General features: G+C 32.1%; 1 protein-coding gene and 2 long non-coding RNA genes across 3 annotated transcripts in view; 2 read left to right on the plus strand and 1 right to left on the minus strand.

Annotated features, from left to right (window-relative positions):
- The window catches only part of LOC101897227 (SH3 domain-containing protein 19), a 28,539-nt gene extending 3,616 nt beyond the window's left edge, over nucleotides 1–24,923 (minus strand). Inside the window, exon 1 of the mRNA XM_005183595.4 lies at nucleotides 24,471–24,923. The gene's annotated coding sequence lies outside the window, so the exon portion shown is untranslated. The remainder of the gene's footprint in view (nucleotides 1–24,470) is intronic.
- On the plus strand, nucleotides 2,483–4,543 carry LOC109612606 (uncharacterized). The gene is made up of 3 exons (XR_002194599.2): nucleotides 2,483–3,092; nucleotides 3,148–3,819; nucleotides 3,890–4,543. It is a non-coding gene; the product is annotated as an uncharacterized LOC109612606 (long non-coding RNA).
- LOC131802749 (uncharacterized) lies at nucleotides 8,676–10,027 on the plus strand. Its single transcript, XR_009342364.1, has 2 exons — nucleotides 8,676–9,706; nucleotides 9,762–10,027. It is a non-coding gene; the product is annotated as an uncharacterized LOC131802749 (long non-coding RNA).
- Nucleotides 24,924–25,145: the final 222 nt, after the last annotated feature.

Consider the following 25,145-nt stretch of genomic DNA (forward strand, 5'->3'; position numbering starts at 1 on the left):
TACAAAATATGATGAGGTGGGGAAAAATATTTTACTGGTTTTTTTTAATTAATTTAGATGTTTATAGACCCAAGGGTCCTTCAAAGCGTAGTCAATGGATAGTTTCCGATATCATGTCATTTGTTTCCAAAGGAGTTCATTAGATCTTCAGCAAACAAAAGAAATATGTTAGCTAAATATTTTTGTGAACAGATTGCGCGGGAACACACTCATTTTTGGCGTAGCAATGACTTTTGACCAAATATGAAATTGCTCTCTCTCTCTCTCTCTCTCTCTCTCTCTCTCTTACTTCATATGTCTCCCTTGCTAAGCACGTATGTTAACCGTGAACACTTATGCCAAACCCTGCGCTTCATTTGAAAGAACTGATTTGTTATTAAGAGACATAAAAATAATAATTCTTCACTCGTACAAAACTCCTCACATCATTTTTTTCTTTTCAATGAAAATCAATTCAATAAAATATTAATGCCAGAATGGGGGTGACAATGTTGCTGCATCTGTTTTTATTTCCTAGTTTTGTCCTAGTGATGCCAACTTGTTATCGAAAAAAACGACATTATAAAAATAACGGCAAAAACGTTGACAGAGAACAAATGCGTTTTTTAATTATTAGACCAAAGTCATCAATTCAACTATAAATAATTGTAAATTAACGAAAGTTAACTCCAATAAACGTTATTTAGTGTCAGAATGGGTGGACACTTTATTGCATCTATGTTAAATTTCCTGGTTCCTTAATAGTAATATCAACTTGCTATCTGAAAAAAGTCATTATAGAAAAATCGCCAAAAGCACTGACATTAAGGTTGTTGGATTTGTTCATACTGTGACAAATGTCATCAATTCAACTATCCATAACTATAAATTTCCGCTTATAAATAATTTTTAACTACTTAATACTCTTATCTTTACAAAAATCCAATTTTTTCAACTAATCATTGAATGTCTTAAAAAATCTTAATTGTAATTTTGTTTCAATGATGTCAAGATTTTTTATTCAAAATCAAATCATAAAAAGATAGCTTTAAATGGGTATGCAGAAAAAGCCTCTAACACTTACTTCGAATTTAATAGAGAACAAAAACTGGGTCCAAATTCTCGTATTCGAATTTATAAATGTACATTTTAGCTTGATTAAATTAGAAATTTCGGTAGAACCAACTTAATGTCCAATGTTAAGACTCTCGACGTTTCAATCATCATTTCCTTCAATCAAATCAATCTAAAATGTCCATGCAAAATGAAATCTCGATCAAAATTTCTTCTCCAATAGACAATGGAAGAATTCCAAAAATGTTGTAAAACAAAAAAATCTCCATGTCTTTAGCAGATTAAGACCTTTCCAAGGCCAACCAAAAAAATCCCACACATCTTTCATTTCTTTCACATCGGAATAAGTTAAATGACCATCACTCTAACCAAACTTGGTATGCCTTCAAGAATTTTTAATAACATTTGTGAATGTAATCATTTAATATTTGTTGTTGTTTTCTCCACCAACATGAAAGTGAAATCTCTCTTTACAAATTAAATGAATGTAGCCTGATGATTTATGTTTTTAAATTACACTTTCTATAAAAGTACTTTGAAACCTACAACTTCTTGTTACGCGCTGTGTAGATTAACGTGGTTTATGATTCAATACAATTGAATAATAATGACCGCCACTTGTGGTAGGAATATTTTGTCATTGGTTTGTTTGATGAAAAAGAAACAAAGCTAGAGTGTAATTCAAACATAGCCAACTAGCCACAACCACCTGCACGCATAATAAATTCAGATGTTTTTGGAAGCTTATTGTTTGGATTTATTTTTTTCAAAATTTTGCAAGTAGCAATGACTCATTTCTTTAAGTTGTGGTGGTGGTGTTTTCTGTGATTGTTATGTTTTTTTTTTTTTTTTGAAGTAATGAAGGTTTTTCTTTATTGTGGTTGTTGTTTTTCTTGTTATCTTTGCTGGTTCGAAGCCCATGAAAAGGGTTATTAAATTGGTAGACTATATGTTATTTTAACATTTACAAAATCATACTACTCTTAAAAGTCACAATTGTCTACAAAAAAGACATACATTGTTTTTTTGGAAATGGCGTTTCTTTATTATATCTGGTTAGCATCACTTCCACGGAATAGAGAAATTGACTAAAGTTGCAGTGAAAAAACATTAAGATTTTTAAAGGATTATAAGTATTTTCCTAACCGAATTCACATTAAAGAACCCAATTGTCTTTTAAATGAAACTTTCATTGTTAGGCAGGAGAGTTAACCGCTAGGCCATAAACGATACTGTCATGCAACTGTAAAAAATCATTTTAGTCGATTTTTTGATTATAAAAAGTTGGCACTACTAGTACGGAAAGAGGAAATTGAGAGGCATTGCAATAACTTTTTATTTACTTTTATTGAGTGCATTAAACGACATTCATAGAGCCGAATTGGAAGGTAAAGGGGAAGAGAAAACTTTGTCATTGTCAAGCATAGAAGTTCACCGTTGCAAACATGCTCAGCAAGGCAACTCTCTCAGTCTCTCTCTTTCTCTTTCTATTTCCCCTGTTGTAAATGAATAGTTAGAAATTGATAAAGACAAAATTCCATTGGTTGTCTGTTTTTTAATTGCTGAAATTTTTATTATCGACGTAATGTAACCACAAAGATCTATTATTTCATTCTTGTTGGTTGGTGGGTGGGGTTTTTGCATAGAATCTATTAAAAGAAAACCTCATAAAGATGACTGTGATCTGTTATGCGTTTCCTACAATTATACTGAACTCGTTCTATTGATTACATCAATAAAAGAGTGGGAAAGGGAACAATGCAAGTTTGACAATTCTCAGAGGGAGAAGGAAATCACTGAAAACATCTGTGACTTGGTTATGCAAGGGAGAAAATGGCGCAAATATTTTACAAATCAGTGTCTTTGCTGCAAATAAATGGTAAAACTCGGGTAATATTTTGGCGAATAGAAATTATTAAACCCTCCCAAGAGAAAATTACGTTTTGCCGCTGTTGCAGAGGTGAATAAAGTGTCATTTCAATGAAGACGTTTTATGGCAAATCTGTTGCACGCCACTTCCATAAGGATAGAAATTGTTTGTAAGTCCATTCTTATAACCCGTTTTTATTGTTATTTCTTTAATACTTCTGTTAGTTTTCTTTTGGTCAGCCGGCAAACAAAGCTATTTCTACTTGGATTATCATTGAATTTGTCATAATTATCTAAAGGGTGTGTGGTGGTGCACTTGAACGTTTGGCCACCACCAGACAAAATGGAGATATCTATTGAAGAGAGAGTGGGGGAGGGGGAATTTTTCAATTTAACGGGGGTTTCAACTACAAAAAAGGTAATAAAAAATGTTACTGTGTGTAAGTCGCCATAATAATTTGTCTGTTTACAATTTCTTTTGTAGGTACCTATTAATTCATAACACTTTGAGTGTGGTTATTTTTTGTTATTGTCGCTGTTGTTGTAAAATAAAATGAACAAGCGAAGGAAAAAATAAACCAAATAATAAATGAATGAATGATGACCTTGAAGTTTTTAAAAACCACGACCAACCAACAGCCAATTACTCAAATAATAGAGGAATAAACAAACAATCACACACAAGTTCCGTGCCCAATTCAATATTTTTGCAAAATGAAAAAAAAAAACATTGTTTAATAATTTGCAAAGCTTTCGAAAAGAAAATGAAAATCGTTAAAATTGAAATATTGGAATTGAAATAGATTTGTTTATTCTTAAATTGAGAAAAATTGGCATGCAATTTTTGAGTTGAATGAGACGTAGAGAAGAAATTCTGGAAAGAAGTGGAATATTCAGGTATTTTAATGAAAAATTATTTTTTCAAAGCCATAATTTTACTAATAACCCTTCCTTTCTTATTTTATAGTCATTTGTAATCCAAAGCATTTTGTAACCTAAAGTTATCACAAAATTCCATTTCTATGTGAAGAAAACAATTATTTCAACAACATGATGCCTCCTCCTTGTATTTATTTGCAAAAGTGATATCCATGAATGGATAAATGGATGGATGATGTCATTCCATGTTTCATTACGACTCTAATTCTCAACTGAAAGTCAAAAGCCTTACAGCGCTTCTTATCATGGAATTTGTTCAGTTCAAAGCGTTTTGCATTTCAATCTGGAGCCAAAGTCAATATAATCATGTGAAATATTTTAAAAATAATCTTTAACAATGACGTTTGCTGAGATTCCATTAACAAATTTATTTATTATTTTTTTTGTCGATTTTGATAAAAAAAGAACGTCTGGTATTTTTTTCTATATACCATTGACCTCAAATCATTTTGACAAAAGCAAACAAAAACAACAAATAGTAGATTTTTTTTTGGTTTTGAAATATTTTGTTATGGCAATGACCACCAACAAGAAGTTTCTTCCCTGTCTGTGGGGATATACCATCATGCACATTGCTTGCTAATCACATGCAAAAAAAGACGGTACCCCTCCCTCCCCCTCCTCATTGTATACGTAGAAAAAAAACTGTTCTGCTTTCTGTTTTGTTTTCTACGTAAATGTCATTGCCGTAATTAAATTTTTACCATTGAGTTTTGCATTCTACCCGAAATGTATTAATTGTCTGGTTGATTGGGAATGCACGTGCCGTTGGATGGGAGACCAGAAATACTGGCAATGTAAAAATGTGTTATACGGATTATATTTTTCTAAAGGGGAAGGTAATTGTTGTGTTAACATGTGTATAGTTCGAAAAGTAAAGAAGCGACTTTATCGAAATCAGCGTTGCAGTGGCCGAAAATGGCTCATTAGCTGAACATATCGCAATATTCCATTCGGCAAATATCTCTCAGCACGCGCCAACCAAGAAAGGTTACAAAATGAGGTTCCTCGCTTCATTTCCAGCGCACAACGGCCACCAAAATCATCTCCGGATACCAATCCATTGGACTATTGTGTCTGGAGTATTTTGGAAAGCAAGGTTGGCCCTAAAAAATACCAAAGTGTCGATCACCTCAAGCAAGCGCATCGCCGGGGATGGACCAAAATACCGCAGAGCAACATTCGGACAGCGTGTGACGGTCTCATTGGCTATTTGAGGGCCATTATTCGTGCCAAAGGTGACCAATTCGAACAAATCTAAACCTATTTTGAAATTTGATGCTATTTCCGAATATTTTTTCTTTCATTCAATAAAATTAAAAAAAATGTAAAAGTTATGGCGTTTGACTTTGTTGCATTTTTTTTATCTCACCCTGTATTTCTTTTTTTGGGAGGCGTACTCGGCTACACGGACATTTGATACGAATGTAGGGGTTTAAAACCCTAGTTCGAACTCAAAAATACGAGAATTTGTAGTAAATTAGGCTTAAGCTGGAAAATGATATTTCCGATAATTTTTTCCTATATTTTCCTTACGAAAATGCTTTAGCGGAAACATTTTCTCAATTAATTATTTTATCAGCACCATTTTCTATACATAAATTGTTATCTGTAAAATGTTTTAGAGGTAAATGTTTTATCCAACGTATTATTCTTACGGGACACGAGTCACGCTTTTCAATGGAAAAATTACTTATCAGTTTTTTAGAGAAAATCTATTTACCAATACTAGTTTTTTTAAATAAATATTTTAAAATTGAGTACACCTAAGTCTGTTTTTACACGGTCTTTTTGTACACGGGTTTGATATAACACGGTTTGAAAATTGAATATTTTTAATTTTTTTACACGATTTTATTCCATTTAGCACGATTTGAAATGTTATGTACTTAAATTTAAATTTAATTTTAACGCATTAAGATAAAAGGTAAGCCAAAAAATATTTTGTATTTATTCAGTTATTTATGTTTTTTAATTTTGTTAAATATTTTATGTATCCCTAAAAGGAAATGTCAGATAAAAAACTAAAAGAGAAGGCAATTTCTTTGGAAACCAAGATTAAAATTTTAGATCGCCTTCGAAATGGAGAAGGCTCAACTGCTCTTGGTAAAACGTTCGCTTGAAATGAAGCCACAATAAGAACTATAAAGAAAAATGAAATTGCAATTAAGCAATCGGTGATTTCATGAATTCTTGTTCTTAAAAATTCTTGTTTTTCACTAATTTTAATAGGTTTTAGAGATTAGGAACAAATCACCCATTTTTGTATAAGACCAATGTCTTTTTTACACGGTTTTTTTTTTACACGGCTTCTTCTGGAACCAATCTACCGTGTAAAAACAGACTTAGGTGTACTCTTTTTCTGCCAAATAAATATATTTTATAACAACAAATATATTTTTTCACACAATTTTTTCATCAAAGAATCGTTTAAAAAGTTGCACGATAAGTTGTACATCAATCACCATTGCAATTAAAAGTGTCAACCCCGAAGATTACCCCCCAGACATGAAGTTCACGAACGCAAATTCTATTTACGAAGACCTTATTAATTTACTTTCCATGCTACATTGTTTTTACTTTTCATAACGGGCAATTATAACCGAGAGCATCATCACCACTACTCATTTGTTATGTCAAATGTGCTCTTTGTTCTCTTGAAGGGGGTCATTTTTTAAACAACACAGAAGGTTAAAGTGTTTACAACGACGCCGATAACGGAGAAACGACGGTTGGCAACATTGTTTTGTTGTTTTTTTTTTTCTTCTCCCAATAAAAACGGAAGTTGACGTTTGAGAATTATGGACGCCGACACAAAATTCATAGAAAAATATTAAAATAAGTTTTTTGTTGTGATAAATAATACAAAAAACTTGATTTTTTGCAAAAATTAAATAAAAAGTAACACACAAACCATTGTGAGTGAACACGTTGGATTTTAATTAACATTAAGAAACGTTTACATTGCTCTACTCTGCAAAGTTTTAAGTAAAAAATTGGATCATCCAACGATTAATCGTAGGAAGCTCTTTAAATCTCCGACCCTCTTGCATTTTATATTCTTTTATAACATTGCATGTCCTAGGAGGCGACCACTCCTTTTGAGCTCCTATTGAATGACAAAAGGATTACTCGTTTTGATCTCGAAAAGAAGGACAAAGGGAGTTAACTTTGTTATCTCCAGAAAGAGCATAGAGGGAGTACTCGTTTTGATCTCGAAAAGGAGGACAAAGGGAGTTAACTTTGTTATCTCCAGAAAGAGCATAGAGGGAGTACTTGTTTTGATCTCGGAAAGAAGGACCAAGGGAGTAATCTTTGTTATCTCCTGAAAGAGTAAAATAAAGAAAAATGCTTTTTATCTCCTTTTCTTATATGTATTTTATAATTTATTTTTAGCAGAAAAAAGCAAATAACAATTCATTTTTAACTAAAATATTTGAAGTTATTATTGTACGATGAGTTTACTATAATTTCTTATAATTAAAAAAAAAACTTATTAATTACTTTATTATTTAGATTTAGGCTGTAGGTTTGCCTTACATTTGTGAAGGGCCAACTTGAACGATTTTTCAAATTCAGGATAAGTTTTGTAGGTGTCTCTAAGTGATTCTGCAAATTATACACATATTATTTAAGACACGTTATAGAATCAAGCTATTACCGAAATAAAAAAAGTTAAACAACCGATATTTGTTTATGGCTGTCTTATTTCTATCTCCATCCCAATTTACCCGAAGCAAAATATTTTCACCAATCATTGCCGGTAACGCCTTTTCTATTCTGATTTTGCCAAACTTTTTTTTTCATATATGATATCTGAAAATGATTAAAGATAAAAACTAATTAACATTTGGTACCAAATTAATTTAATGCATTAAAAACGCTGGCTTACCACTTCTGATTCAGGCTTTTTATTAACTAATTGCTCTGCCGAATTTAATTCTTCTAGGGATTGTATTGGAAAAATGTTGAGACTCTTGCTAGTTGGGTGTATGTGTTTCACGATCTGTTCTAACAAAATTGTCTGTTTACACATAACTTTCTCTAAAGCTTCGACTTCATTTTGAAGGAGGTCAATTTTTCTTTCCAATTTCAGAGTACAATTTGAGAAATTTTCAATTTCTTCTTGTACAAACTGTCTAAGATGACTTTTCGGAACAAAATGTTCACACATTATTTTACCAATTTAAAAATATATATAAATATTTTTTTTAATTACACTTTATTATTACACTTAAAATAATAACGTACATTAACACGTGTTTCACTTCAGACGGACACAAGAAAACTGAGCAAATGGTCGTACAACCATAGAGAAATAATCGAACATGACGAAAGCAATAGTTAAACAACAGTTTTATCAAACAAAGAAAAAATACATGCCAAGAATAAAATGCATTGATGCATCCCTTATTGATGCATTTGGAGCTTTTAGGGAGGCATCGGTTTTTCCAGCTTCGAGGAATTTTTCTTACGTTGATCGTTTATTAATCCAAATGGATGAACTAATCATTGCTCCCCTATTGCTCGGTTGAGGATTACTCCGTATATTTTTTACTGGTACCAGACGGGTGACAACAATGTGTAGCCTCACAAACACATATATATATATATATATATATATATATATATATATATATATATATATATATATATATATATATATATATATATATATATATATTCGCAAATTTCACGCTCACTCATTTTAATATTGAGTAATGGTTAAATATTTCCATATACAGGGTGAGATAAAAAAAAAAACTGCAACAAAGTCAAACGCCATAATTTTTACATTTTTCGTACCCTCCACCATAGTATGGAGGAGGGTATAAAAAATGTATTTCCCAATACTAATTTTATTAAATAAATACTTTAAATTAGATTACTCTTTTTCTATCAAATAAATATATTTTATAACAACAAATATATTTTCGCACTTTTTTGTTTGACAAAAACCGTGTGTATTTTACATTAAATAATCGTTTAAAAAAGTTGCACGATAAGTTGTACATCAATTATCATTTCAATTAAAAGTGTCCAACCCGAAGATTACCCCACAGACATGAAGTTCACGAACGCAAAATCCATTTACGAAGACCTTCACTGCCTTTACACGGTGCAATTTTTAGCTGGCATTTTTATCAATTCTCTTTTAAAATTTCTGCGTAAATCGTCGCGCCTTTACACGGTGGCATTTTACTTGGCATTTTTTCTGACATTTTATTTTATTAGGTATTTCGTATAGAGCTGTATTGTTGTGCTAATTGTTTCACATATTGTCACATATTTATTAAAATTATTAACTTTTATTTTAACTTTCTTTTTTTTTACTTTTTAAAACAATTTACTTAAAACGATCACTAAACACATCACAATAAAAGAAACGCATCAAAAATTACAATAAAGAAACGATATGAACAGCCTGTTCCACGATCTCGAAAGAAAATTTGTGCGAACGAAGGCTACTCACTCACTTTCGTATAAGAATGCGTTCCACTAACTTTCGTTCTTTCTTTCGCATAGCCTTACGTGATTCAGTGTTGCTAAATATTTTTTTGGAAAAATTAATCGCGAAATAAAGCAAAAAAAGCGTCAAATGTCTAATTTAAACGCGAAAAAGCAGCAGTGGCTCTGTCTCAACTGACATTTCAGTTGTAAACAAACAAATTGTAAATAAACAAACAAAATAAAATTTCTAGTGATTGTGTTCAAACTATTTGTGCTCTTAGAAAATAAAAAAAAAGAATATTTCCGTAGCCCTATTTTTTATGGAGGAGGTTCGAAATGTGCCACGGAGGAATTTAAGAGATGCTTCGAATTTATTTGAAGTACCTAACAACCAGTAAGTATGATTGTATTTTTACATTTTTGAAATAATAAAAAATGATTTTTTCTAGGTTTGTGGCCAACTTTCGTGTGTCGAAGGAAGTTTTCGGGCTCTTTTGGATATGATGGAAGAGAAGTGGGTGCCCGGTTGCAGAACTACCCAAATCCGCCCCGATTTAAAACTTCTTCTGCTGCTTCCAAAAATTGGCATTCCTCTGGCGAACACAGGATTCTCCTCCATTTACTCAACTAGTGCCCGCAGCTGTGTAGTTGATGATTTTTTCGTGCTGGAATTGAGAAAATAAAAAATATATATATTTGTTGTTCACATATTAAATTGCATTTATTATTTTTACTTACATTTTTGTTTCCATTTTCAATCAAGCAATGTTTATGTTAAAACAATTTTCCTTAATTGTTATTATACGATAGCAAAGACACAAGTGACTGATTTTGACATTTGTGTTCGTATGCGTACGAAAGAAAAAAGATAGTGGAACGCAAAATTACACTGAAATGCTTACGTTTTCGTTCGCTTTGATTTTCGTGCAAATTTTCGTTCTGATAGATTTTAGTGGAACGGAAATCAGCTGTTTGTCGTGTAAAAGTTGTGCGAACGTGTTCTTTCGATATCGTGGAACTGGCTGGAAATGTCAAAATCATAAAAAATTCGGAAGAAGCAAAAAGAGAAATGCAAAGAAAATTGCATGTAATGCTAGGAACACAATTGGAGCGAACGACGAATTTCGCCCTACGCGGCGACAAAATGAGCCGCGAAAATTCGTCGTATGGAACACAATACCGACGAAATTATAAAACAGCTGATGAAAAAAGTAAACATTTTGCTCATTTGTTGACTACAATGAATTATACAAGAACACATAATTCTTTACGTTCTCTATTATAATTTCACTTATGTCCATCTTCTCTATTATAAATTCACTGATATCCATCTTCACTCAGGCGCAAGTACACAAATAAATAAACAAATTAATTATTTTTTTTTTATACGAGTAACATATAGTAGAGTGACCATAACAAATTTTAAAGTAAAAAGTAACTTTATTTACTAAAACACATAAAATTCGTACAAGTATGGCCACCTTGTACTGTTTTGTTCGCCGGTCGCCGGCGTATGAAATAGAAATAAAGCTAATTGAGTTCGCGGCGACCGACGAAATTTTCGCCGGTGCCGTGATTGTGTGCACTTCCATATACACATATGTGTTTTATTTTTGACGACGAACATACGCCGCGAAAAAATTCGTCGTTCGCTCCAATTGTGTTCCTAGCATAACCCTGTGCGGTGGCTTATCGTGCCATTTTTTCTTCTATCCTTGTCTCTCTACACCTTTTACCAACAAAAAAAAATGGCATGGTTAAAAAATGTCACCGTGTAAAGGCAGTGCTTATTAATTTACTTTCCATGCTACATTGTTTTTACTTTTCATAACGGGCAATTATAACCGAGAGCATCATCATCACTACTCATTTGTTATGTCAAATGTGCTCTTTGTTCTCTTGAAGGGGGTCATTTTTTAAACAACACAGAAGGTTAAAGCGTTTACAACGACGCCGATAACGGAGAAAACGACGGTTGGCAACATTGTTTTGTTGTTTTTTTTTTCTTCTCCCAATAAAAACGGAAGTTGACGTTTAAGAATTATGGACGCCGACACACAGAATTCTTAGAAAAATATTAAAGTAAATTTTTTGTTGTGATAAATAATACAAAAAACTTGATTTTTTGCAAAAATTAAATAAAAAGAAACACACAAACCATTGTGATGTGAACAAGTTGGATTTTAATTAATTAAGAATTTTTTTTTTATTAAGAAACGTTTACATTGCTCTACTTACAAACTAAATCTTAAAACTAGACGGGTGACAACAATGTGTGGCCCCACACACACAGATATAAATTTCACGCCAACTCATTTTAATATTGGGTAATGCTTAAAGATTTCCATATATACAAATATTAAAGCAAATGTTTAGTAAATTTTTTGCTTTAGAGCACGTTTTAGGATATGAATACAAATTTGGTAAATATGTATTTAAATTTGCCTAAAGAAATAGACGAACCATATGCGGGTTGTAGGCATAATAAATAAATACGGAAGCATCTAAATCTATGTTCATTTTGGAAATATAGAGGTGACATTTTAATGGTCAACTTTTTTTGTTAATAGGAAAATGCATTTTCTATACAAAAATTGTTTTTGCAGCATTTTTCTCTATTTTATCTACAAAAATTGTTTTTTTGCACCATTTTTTTCTCTCTTTTATCTACAAATATTTTCTTAACAAAATCTGAGCATAATAAAATGTTTTAATCGTGACATTTATTTTCATTATCTTTCAGTTTTTATCTAGAAGATTGATATAATTTTGAGCTGGCCCCTTATTAATGCAAATATTTTGTACCACCGGTTGTTTGTGTTTATTTCACAGCACGTACCACAATAATAAAAAAAGAAAACAAAATTGAAAACAACTAACAAAACACCTGCTCTGTTCTTACTCTGTTTCAGATATTGTTGACTGTCTTAAGACAAAAAAAATGTGTATTTGCGTTTGTTGCTTTGTTTTAGCACACGTTGATATGTATTTGTTGTAGTATAACAACAAATAAAAACTAAACCATTGTTTCATTGCAACTCAAGTTTTGAAACACAATAAGGACACATAGTAGTTATATGTACCGGCTGTCATTACAGATGTTACAAATTTTTGTGCAAAGGCATAAAAGTGTGTTCGCATGTGTGCGCAAACAATAAACATCCTCTACTTGAATGGCTTTTCAAAGTTTATCCACCTGCTTCTGCTTCTTCAGCAAAAATTGTTGACACACAAAACAAGAACAAAGGAAGGATTTTGGGTTTAAGATATAGAAAAAAAATTATAAAAGAAAGAATTTTTACAATGCAATTTGTAATACTTGCGGACGGTAGTTATTACCAATTACAAAAGAAAATTTTTTTCAATTTAACGTTTTTTTCATATTTTAGAGATATGTAGACTTTTTGGCGCTTTTAATAATTTTAAGATGACACTACTCATATATGAAGAGACATTCATTGTTTTGATACCCAGTGATACACATAACTGCATTCTTTTTTGTTTTGACGTTTTTAGCATTATTAATAAATTCAAGTTGGCAATACTTCTTTACGAAAAGGAAAGTCATACTCATACGGTATTTTTCATTTCGACGATACTAATAAAAATTTAAATGAATAGATTCGACTTGACTGGTATTTGGTAAAAACATATTTTTCCATTTTGACGTTTTTTTTTTGCAAATTCTAATTGGGTATTTTCAATAGGAAAATTCCCAACGATTCCCCCACATTGTACTTATTATTTGACAACTTTAACAAAATTTGGCAGGTATAAGTTTTTAATTTATAGATTTTAAACAACGATTTTACAATTTCTGTCATCACACAGCATTAACATTTTCTTTTTCCATCCTCGCAATTTTAGGTGGTTTTGGTTCATTCCAAGTTGGCTGTCAGCGATGCCAACGCTTTTTTTCTCTTTTCCACTATTTTTACGAGCCCACAGTGACTTTTTTCATTTTGGCGTTTTTAGTTGACTTTTGGTAAATTTCACTTGGCATCACTGATATTAATTAGGAAAGTGAACCGCTTTATTTTAAGTAGGTATCAATGATTTAACTCTCTGTCTCTTTTTCACTGTCAATTCACTTTAAAGTAGTAGCCCAGAGCGATTTTTTTTCTTTTTGTCGTTTTTGGCTAACTTTGGGAAGTTTGGCCACTGATATGCAACAGGTTGGTATCACTGATATACAAAAGGAAAATGAAGAGATCTTACAACTATATATTAGTGGGAGAAAGAGAAAGTAAATTTTATTCTCTCTCTCTTTTTAAGTAACACCGCCGACAGAAGAAAGGCTTAACTCATTACTTAATTGCACAATAGGTATTTTATTTATTTTGGCGGTGCTAAGAAAACGTTAACTTGTAATCACCGATTTACAATAGAGACATCATGATGATTTGACATCTGATTGCAATAATGCGGGAGAGACATAAATGTTAAACCAACTGTTTTTTTAATGCTTCTAAGCTAGAGAATTAGATACATCCAACATTTTTTCGTAAAACGGGTAATTCTTACTCTCTTTACTCACTAATGTGTTATCGATATTTCTCATTAAAATCAATCATGTTACCTCCATTCCATAACCGAATTGCTCCAACTGTTACTAAAATTAAACACAATTACATATGTACAACAATTTTTCTTAAAATAAAAATAAATAAAATGCCACCCGTTTTTTAATAACAATTAAATAAACACTTGAATCATTGCATGTCATCATTGTGATTTTTTGTGATAATAATAAGCAAAAACCACCACAGATATGATTAATATTTTTGTTTCTATATTCTGTCTTCCTTTGTAACTTGTACTAGAGAATATTACTTGAAATTACCCAATACAATATCTAATATAGCTAATTATTTTCTACTCATACACCAACTAACTTTTTTATGTTATTTCCACATCATCAATTCTATTGAATGATCGCAGTGTGGAAGAGAGGCCGCCGCCATATGGAATGTACACAACAGACTTGGCGAGTGAGTCAGACTTAGCGTGAGTATATTATCAACTTTGACCCAGATTTGTGTGTGTGTTTAGCTCAATTGTTTCTATCATCTGTATAGTTACATATATATTTATACTTAATACATTCCCTTACCTCACACAATGTTATTTAATTTTGATGTGGGTAGGAGAACCTGAAGGGCTGAGTTGTTGAGGGAAAAACTTAAAGCTATTTTAAGAAAAGTAATAGGTATTAAGAAAATATTATTCAAATATTAAATTTGATTTTGTATTTATATGGGTGAAAATTATTACTTAACAAAGTAAGGGGTTATAAAAATAACAAATATATAAAACCGTAAACTACCGAAAACCAATCAAAACCAAGTGTTGTTTGTTCACTATGACATGTTAGAGGAAAGAGAGAGAGAGAAGCTTAACTTCAACTAATAAGAATAATCGATTATAGAGATGATAGAGAATAACAAATTGTTTCGGAAAGAGGCCGATAATGTTATTTTAATTAAATGTTATTTCATCCAATTATCAGGAGAAATTGAAAAATGGCAATCATCACCTTAATTGTTTAAGTAGATAATTGGGTGAACTTAGCTCTCTCTCCCGCCTATTCATCAAAAGATGTCAAAGTGCAATGACTTTTCTCGTTCTAGATAAGTGATGCCAATTTATGATAGGTTTTGCTTGAACTAAAAACAAATAAAAAGAAGAAAAAGTGGTAACGAATTGTCATTGTGTATATCAGTGATGCCAATATAACATTCAAAGTAATATCGCCAAAATGAAAAAACTAGTTTGGGGATGTTAATATCAAAGCGTAACGGCTCATTGTATATTAGTGATGCCAACTGTAATTTTGGAAAAATGGCAAAAGGGGCAAAATCGCCATTTCTTTTCTCATCTTATAGTAGTAATATTCCAGAGCAACCTAAAATACAGAAATATTACCTTAAAACGCAAAAATGAAAAAGGTAATCTTCAAATCGGAATGAGTTTTCTTATTGTATAACGGTGTTATTAACTGTAAATATAAGAATATTTACGTCAATATAGGAAAGAAGTAATGTGATGTCATAACTGTGATGTAAACCTAACACTAAAGTGCCAAAAGAAAAAAAAACGTAGCTTACAATCTTTAAAAAATCGCTACTGTCAATATCAAAGCATAACGTCTTATTGAACATCAGTAATGCCACAGTAAAGAAAAATCGCAATTTCTTTGAAATTAGTTTCGATATCAACCAAACCATTTATATTACATAAAATCATTAAAAAATTTGGATGACTTTTCGTACACACCAGTGATGTTAATTTTAATCCTAAAAACAAGTCTTTCAAAAAATGCCAAAATGAAAATGTCTCTGAGGGCGTTCTAAAACAATTTGTTTAAGTTTCTTCCTCCATATTAGTGATGCCAATTTAAAAATCACCAAAAACGCCGAAATAAAAAAATCGTTTAATTGCATCTTAGTGATGTCAACTCTAAATTCGGAAAATTTAAAAATGTCTGTGGGCTATTTCATTCAAGTTGGTTGCGTTTTTCTTGCATATTAGTGATGACAATTTTACAAATAACTAAAAACGCCAAATAAAAAATCGTTTAATTGCATTTTAGTGATGATGTCAACTATAAATTCGGAAAATTTAAAAATGTCTGTGGGCTATTTTGGTCGAATTGGTTAAGTTTCTAATTTTACAAATAACTAAAAACGCCAAAATGTAAAAAAATCGATGAAAAGCCAAATTGGTGATGACAACTTTAAATCCAGAAAAAGGAGAAAGGTACAAGGCGGTATTCATGGCGGTACCATGGTAAAAAAAGGTCAAAATTAAGTACTTTGAAACTTTCGAAAAATGGTATCCATAGAATGCCAGTAGCAGAATTAAAATATGATATTTCAACTTACACGAACCTCTTCTAACCACATTTGTAATGATTTTGTATTACATTCTTTTCCCATATGTGCGGTATTGGCCCCCAATTAATGCCCCTTAAATACAACCGGTTTTTGTTCTATTTCAGCCGTTTGCTTGTCCCTGATAACTAGGCAAGATAATTGAATAATAAACAAATATGCTAATATCGACACAAACAATTTCTGTTGTTATTATTATTATTATTTTTTGAAGAGTTGTGAGTGAGTATATTATTGAACTCAAGTGAACTCTATTGCCTTCTGATCGAATACCAATAGAATTCTGTGCCAATGAACTGATTGATGGTGGAGCATGGCGATGACACAATGATGCGCAATTGCAAATTAAATGAATATCATTATTTGATTTGAATTTCAAAAAAACTTGTCTGCTCGTATTTTGTGTATATAATATGAAAAAAATAATACTTGAACAAATGGTGATTAAAAGTCACAATTTTTTGTAAGGACAACATTGTAAAAGTTTTCATGTTTGGAATTCTTTCAATTTGTTTACTAAAAAAGTAGTTCTTTATTTTTTATTTAAGTTTATGGTACGATTTAAAAGAAGAGCAAAAAAGATCATGATTTTTAATAACCTTTATGTCAAAAAAATTGTTAATTATCATCACCAGTTTTTTGCGTTTCATTATTTTCTATCTTTCCTTAAACGCAGAAACTAAATAACCTTATTTTCCAGAATGCCTTTCTAAATCCATATTAGATGGCAACCCTGGTATAATGTGACAGTTATGAGATAACTTCCATTCTCATTGTTCACATCTCTCATCACCCCTACTCAATAATATGACATTTTAGAAATGTTGTCTTTGCCCAATGTCTAAAGTTACATGGCCACACATCAAGTTTGAGCGAGTTAATAAATGTAACTGTCATTTAGCCTTAAGAAAATTGTTTTCGAGTCATTATGCGAATAAAAAGCAGGCAACAATACACTTCAATAACTTTTTATAAAACTGTCCTTTCAAGAGCAAAAATGATGATAATTTTTAAAAACTTTGACTCTATTAATTTGACCAGAAAAATAATGTTGATGTTCATCATTTTTGTGTTAACTTATTGTTCGTTTTTATAGATAAGTTGGACAGATCTTGACAGTATTGAAGCCTAGGAGTTGATTAAACTTATTTTTAAGAATGCCTTTTTTAAATCCATAGAACTTGGCAACCCTATACATATGTCACCGTTATGAGATAACTTCCATTCTCATTGTTCATATCTCTCATCACCTAGCTCACCTACTCAAAAGATGACATTTTATAAATGTTGTCATTGCCCAATGTTTAAAGCTACAAGGCCACACATCAAGTTTGGGTAAGTTAATTAGTGTAACGGTCATTTCGCCTTACGAAATATTCTTTTTGAGTCATTATGCGAATAAAAAGAAGACCGCAATACGTTTCTACACCTTTTTTATAAAACAGTTCGTTGTTTTCTTTTTTGTGGACGGCAATGTGTTCACGAATTTTTTTTAATAATTTCGTAGCTAATAAAGATTTTTTTCAAAAGGTTAAAAAAGAAAATCTTGGTCAGTGACACAGATACAAACATTTGACCTCTTATATTGAATTCAAATTTATTGGCACCGACGACCGATTATTCTTTCTATTATTAAAATAAAAAGTCCGCATTGTTCTAACGTCCAATATTCATATATTAAAATAAAAATGGTAGATTAAAAAAAAAATAAGACAACACCAAACCTGAATTTAATTAAAATAAATTAAAACGCTTAAATATTTATTATTTTTAATCCATTGTTTGGGCGCCATATATGCGATATTTGGGCATTTTCATGTGGTAATGACTTGATGAGTAAAATCGTTGAATCATAATTGAATGCGAAGAGTCTCTAAGGATTCGCACAGAAAATTCCGTTGAAAAATTATACGCCTCTTCCTCAGATCCACCTCTTATTTTCCAGTTCGTCGTAATAAAAAAAACGAAACAATAAAATATGACCCAATGTACAACGTAATTTTTTAGCATTTTTCCCCGATTAAGCGATTACCATATGTAATTATTATTAAATAAAAAAAATGACATTAGCCTGCCCTATGGTTATAACAAAGACGCCGGAATTGCAATTGTACCACGTACGGCGTGGTATGGAACGCAAAAAAAAACAACAAAACAAAGCAAAATAAAAAAACGATTCCCTCTGGCATATAGTCGGGGTAGTGAGGCTGCTGCTGTGCTTGGTTGGTTGGTCATTGTAGTGTTTGTGGTGGTGATGGTGCCGCCGCCGAACGTCACTGTGATTATCACTAAAAGTGTGGGGGCAGCAGTCCGTTCGCTTGTTTCCGTTCACCCCCCCCATCTTTCACCCTCGCCACACTCACATTGGCAAAACATAAACATCAGGAATTTTCATTGATAAGAAGAACAAAACAAAATCGGCGGCGCTTTTTTCAAATGCAAAAAAAAAAAATAACAAAAAAAACTTAAATACGTATTAATCGGGGTTTTTTGTGTTTTTTTTTTAATAGCCAACGAAAAACAAGAAGAGCACAACAAATACCACGAAAAACCCATCAAATAATTTGTTAATATTGCAATTGAACGTGACGTTGGTTAGATTGGGTATTTTGTCGTGATGACGTTCTACTAAAATTAATTGTATATTTTGTTTTACCCCACAAAAAAAAAGTACATGCCAAATAGGGGTGTTGATTATGTAAAAAACCATAGTAAATGTAGTGGTGCATGAATGATTAATATGGTTTAGATCAAAATCAATTATTAATTAGAAAATAAAATCATTTTTTATTACTAATTTATTAAAATGGATTTTTTTTGAAAATATATAGCCATAATGTCTAACAGGCGATATTTAAAAAAGACGACACATTGACAACATTGAGAAACTGTTAAAGTTATAGTGGCCGTTATGTCAACTTCTAATAAAGCTACCTAGCCACATGTCTCATTTTGAATGAAATGTAAATATTTAGAGATCAATCAAAAGCCGTAACGTTGGCAACACTAAATGCTAGAATTGGAGCCTAGTTACAAAAATTTCTCTTGGAAAATAGTTTCAAAGAAAAAAGTAGGTAACACGAATGCTGGTTTGGACTATATCGATTACGTCCTTCACTTTATATGAGAAATTTTGGCAACACTGAATATCTAGCAACCATAAACAGTAAAGTTCTCTTCTCACATAACAAGTTTTGAGGGACTTTATCGAAATATGATGCAAATGACAGATTTCAAGGACTTTGTTCTCGACTTCTAAAAATCGCAACATTGACGACACTGAAGAACTGTTACACTTATTTCAGTTGCTATTCGTATTTTTTTTTTTTTATTTTGTTTTGTTTTTTTTTATAAATTAGCACCGACGCCTAAAACTACATGACCATACATTAAATTCTGCAAAAATCTACTAGTTTTGCATTTTTTTTTTCGATATCATAAGGGGAAAATCGGTTATCGTAGTAAAAGCTTTTACATTCTTGCAGTGCTGGAACAGAGCATTGATGAGACCGTCACTCGTTACCGTGATATTGGCTGGTAGAGTAGCCCGACGTCAAGGAAGTGTACGGAGGAAAACAGCAACATCAGCAGAAATGGTTCAAAAAGTAAAGAAACGACTTGATCGAAACCCGTGTTGCGTCGCAGTGGCCGAAAAATGGCTCGTGCGCTGAACTTATCGCAATATTCCATTCGGCAAATATTGAAAAAATGAGCTTGGGGTAAAGCCATTAAATTTCAAAAAGTGCAAGAACTTACAACGCAACTGAAAGAAAATTGACTCAAAAGAGCTAAAAAGTTGCTTCGCTTGGCTGAAAGTGGTGAACTGCCGAATTTGGTTTACTCCGATGAGAAAACATTCGCCACAGTTGTCCAACAGTTTGTAAAAATGACCGCGTTTACTTGCCAAAGAGATCAGCTTAAAATGTGCACCTTCGGTTGGCCACCAAAACTCAAGCGCCGGCAATGGTGATGGTGTGGGCCGTCATAACAGCCGATGGTCGTTCTCCGCAGCCTTGGGCACGCAAACATTTTAGCCGCAGACCTTGAATATTCCAACAGGACTCAGCTCCATCGCATTCAGCACGCGCCACCCAAGAATAGTTACAAAATGAGGTACCTCGCGCACAATTGCCACCAAAATCATCTCCGGATACCAATCCGTTGAACTATTGAGTCTGGAGTATTTTAGAAAGCAAGGTTGGCACTAAAAAATACCAAAGTGTCGATCACCTCAAGCAAGCTTTTCGCCGGGAATGGGCCAAAATACCGCAGAGCAACATTCGGGCAGTATGGGACGGTTTCATTGGCCGTTCAAAGACCATAATTCGTGCCAAATGTGACCAATTCAAACAAATCTAAACGTTTTCTAAAATTTGATGCTATTTCAGACATTTTTTGTTTTCATTTAATAAAATTTAAAAAAAAATGTAAAAATTATGGCGTTTGACTTTGTTGCAGTCGTAGTCGCAATTTGCAAAAATTTTCGAGTAACCAGACAGGCCTTATGTATCGACAAAAAACGTATAACATTAGTCATATAATGTTGGCAAAAAGAAAACCAAAACAAACGGTATTCACCTGACGCGGCACACATGTCTAGAAGAATCTTAAAAATATAATTTATATTCCATAATGAAAACATTGGAAATTTTGTTATCTTTGAAGAGTTTTTGCTTTTAAGATAAGAAAGGCCAGTAAAAAGGTATAACGAACCTTGATTTTGAAGTGATATTTGAAGTGGAAGAGATTGTGATCCACAAAAATAATAGGTACGACACACTAAATGCAACGATGCGGGGGGTGTCATTTTGTCTTAGGAAAAAAATGAGTTTATTTTTGTGTCATCTGTTTGTATGTATTTTCTTGATCAACGAAGATATTATCCAGTGTGACCACAAAATATTTTCTATTTTTTTCTTATTACCCATCTATTGTTAATAAAACAAAGATCAAACAAAAATTAATAAATAGCTTAAAAACACAATGGGTTTTTAGTTATCTCAACTCTGTTTCATTTCTCCTAACATCATTTAATAACAATAATGAGAGAAGAGTCTCTTCTTCTTTTTTATTATATTCTAGTTGAATTATACAAGAACACATAATTCTTTACGTTCTCTATTATAATTTCACTTATGTCCATCTTCTCTATTATAAATTCACTGATATCCATCTTCACTCAGGCGCAAGTACACAAATAAATAAACAAATTAATTATGTTTTTTTTATACGAGTAACAGATAGTAGAGTGACCATAACAAATTTTAAAGTAAAAAGTAACTTTATTTACTAAAACACATAAAATTCGTACAAGTATGGCCACCTTGTACTGTTTTGTTCGCCGGTCGCCGGCGTATGAAATAGAAATAAAGCTAATTGAGTTCGCGGCGACCGACGAAATTTTCGCCGGTGCCGTGATTGTGTGCACTTCCATATACACATATGTGTTTTATTTTTGACGACGAACATACGCCGCGAAAAAATTCGTCGTTCGCTCCAATTGTGTTCCTAGCATAAATGACAAGTCGTCGGCTGGTCGCTTGACGTTTGCCCAGCTTGGTTCGTTCGTTACTTGACAAAAGGTTTTTCTGTTCGTCAAAACAACAACAGTCTGCCAGATAAAATACAACAACACACAACATATATAATGACCTCCTCTTTTGCACAATTGCTTTGCGTGTTGTGTTGTTCTCCCTCTTCCCTATACGCGCATTCTTACGTGTTTTTGTTGTTGTTGCAGTAGTTTCTGTAAATAACACACACTATGAATGGATGTTTGATTTGGAATGGCTGGCGGTAGAATGAGTATGAGAGGGGTACGAAAATGTAAATGTTAATATGACAAACAACAGGGTTGCCAACCACTGGCGACAAAGTAAAAACCAAGCATCAAGTGGGTGAACTTAGATGGAGTGGAATAAACTTATTTCAATGGTTTGCAAGAAAAACAAAGGAAATGCATTTGTTTATAGAATGAAAGGGGGAAACAAGGAAATAATTTGTAAGCCATGGAAGGGAGGGTATATTAAATTTGCCAATTTGCCAGAAATATTCGAAGAAATTATTAAATTATTATTTGTCAAAGTTATAACTAAACATCGAGTGGAAGAACTTAAATGGAGCGGAATAAACTTATTTAAATAGTTTCCAAGAAAAACAAAGGAAATATATGTGTTTATTGAATGAAAGGGGAAACAGGGAAATAATGTGCAAAGGTGGTTATACTAAATTTGCCATTCCATTTGCAACACTTCGAAATATTCGTCAAAGACCCTATAAGTGATATATATTGATGATCGGCATAAAATCCTAACTTGATTTGGCAATGTCCGTCTGTCGTTTGACATCAAAATACATATGACATATAACCTTGAAATTTGTGACAATTGTTGAAATTGTGTCTAGAATGGTTGGTATAGAAAATAAGGTATTTGGGTCCACTGTTTATGTATAGCCACAACATAGAACCCATATAACGGTACTTCCCGATGTTGGGTATTTTGATGATTTCAGCCAAATTTTTTCTCGATATTATTTCAAATCTGATATTTAGATTTTATAACAAACTTAACATTCCCGTGGCACAATATTGTCAACACAGGTCCATGCTTATATTTTTACGATTAAGACCCCATTTTCTATCGGATTTTTTTTAAATTGGGTATTTGTAGTTCATTATAGTTTTTACCACTGGAGACAGAGCATTGTCCATATTATTTCACGGTTTCCGTATAGCAGTACCGCCTGATATTCGGTATTTTGATGATGCTAACCATATTTTTTTCATGGAATCGGTTCAAAAAATTTAAGACTCCCAATAAATAGCAGAAAATTGTCTATACAGCTCAATTTTGGTTCTTTGGAAATTGTAACTTCATTCACCAACCGATCTCGCTGGTATTTGCAGTTTAAAGTGGAACGTGTTTGAATCCAGATACCTCTATTTACAAATGTTTTATGGAGGGTATTGTTTTTACTAAAAACACCACTTTAATGAACCGAACATTATCGGTTTGTTCGGGTTAGAAGACTCTTTTTTGGGGGTTTTTGGAAATCCCTAGTCCAAAAACTTAAATTTCAATTTAACTTCCAAACCGTTTGATACTGGTATTGTCTATATCGGTTTATCTGGGTTCGCGGATCCTTCACACAAGAAAATAATAATTTCCCGTAATCAAGGCAAAATTTCCTCTGGAAAACCTTTCAAAATCATCCGAAAGTTTTTAATGACTAGAGTTGAGCCAAAGATTTTTATCGGATTGCTAAGTTTTTGGTCAATGTTGTAGTGGGCTTTGTATAATCGATTATTTTGGAAATGATTAAAAATTAATTTAATTCCTTGTTTTCCCAACGTTTCGTTGATTTACTTTCGACTTCTTCGGGGGACTTTATTTTAATTGTTATGTAAATTTTTTTCTAGTCGGCATTGCCTTTAATTGGTAGTGAAGGAAATGATTTGAATTTTTTTATAGACGTCTACCTTATTTTTTTATCGGCTTTTCTCAACAACGACGAACTGACTGCAGTTACGCCTTCTTAAAAAGTGGACTGAAAGTTGTTTTGCATTTGGTTTCTAAATTACGCATTCAGTTTATTTTTTATTTTAGTCAATAGTTTTTTTTTTTTTTTTTTTTTTTGCATTATTCTATAATTCTCCCATATGATTTATTGGCAAGGATATCTGCTTAAATATATTTCCATATTACATTTACTTTCAATTATTAGCCTTCTTTCTTGTCTTACAAAGTAATTTACACATTCCACCATTCCTCACGTAATTTTGTAACACATACATAGCCTGGCAACCCTGTTGCTTGTCATTACTACTACTAAAAGAAACCCCTCCATTTCGAGAGCAGCAGCTGCCTTTCCTTATTTACAAGATAAAGGAAATTGACAATAACTTCCTTTTGCAACATTCATCTACTACTTCTTCGTCTTTGTCCACCATACAACAACAACAACAACAAGCTTTATTTGTGCTCTTGTTTTTGTTTGTTGTCTCAACCGACTGTCTGGTCGTTTTAATGATTGAATTTTCATCATATTCATTTTAGCCCGTTTGTGCGATGATTTCAATGATTTACTAATAACAAATTATTTAATTAGGTAACCTGTTTAACCACTTTTCTTTTGCTTGGGTATCTCTCTTCTTTTTTTTTCGTCTTAATATATTTGTCTCAATTTCCAGCAAACACAAACTCGCACACAGTTAAGCACTGACACAAAAAAAAAATTCACTAAAAATACGTTATGTTTCCTAACCTTTTTCTTTGGTCGTTTATTCGTACACTCGTCGAATTATTCGTATGTTTCGCCACACACAAAAACACAATCCAGTGAAAAATAGCTTCTTTATTTCGTTAACTTGTTTAACTTTTATATTTTGTTTTCTATGTATTTTTTCGTTTTGTTATTAATGCACGCTAAAACATCACCATCTCTCTCTCTTTTAATTACGCTGCTTGCAATAGAATTAAACCGATTTTTCTGGCATTGATTCTTCTCGTTGTTTATTCCGTCAGAGAGTGATTGATGATATGTATTTTTTGCTGTTGTTGTCGTTGGTTGTTGCTATTGTTTTGTGCAAATCAAATCGTTTCACAGAATTAAATAAGAAAGGGTACGTTTATTTGCTTTACTACCGCGCACTAAATGTACGTACTAAATTTTGTATGTTCTTTGGAAACGAATAATTTTGACTGACAACGACGAATAAAAAATACATTGGCGCTGGCAAAATATCGATTGCTCTATCGGTACCATCGATATTTTATTTTTTACTTAATATCAATGGATATTTTTTCCTATCGATATTAATGACAAATTTCCGCGATTGGTAAATTTAAAATAAATAAATTTAAAGCAAAGAAAAACGCCAATAGCGCAAAAGCCAAACGAAACATTAGTTGTCAATTAAATAATGTATTTTTATAAAAA

Source organism: Musca domestica, unplaced genomic scaffold, assembly GCF_030504385.1.
Source record: "Musca domestica strain aabys unplaced genomic scaffold, Musca_domestica.polishedcontigs.V.1.1 24, whole genome shotgun sequence".
Lineage (NCBI taxonomy): Eukaryota > Metazoa > Arthropoda > Insecta > Diptera > Muscidae > Musca > Musca domestica.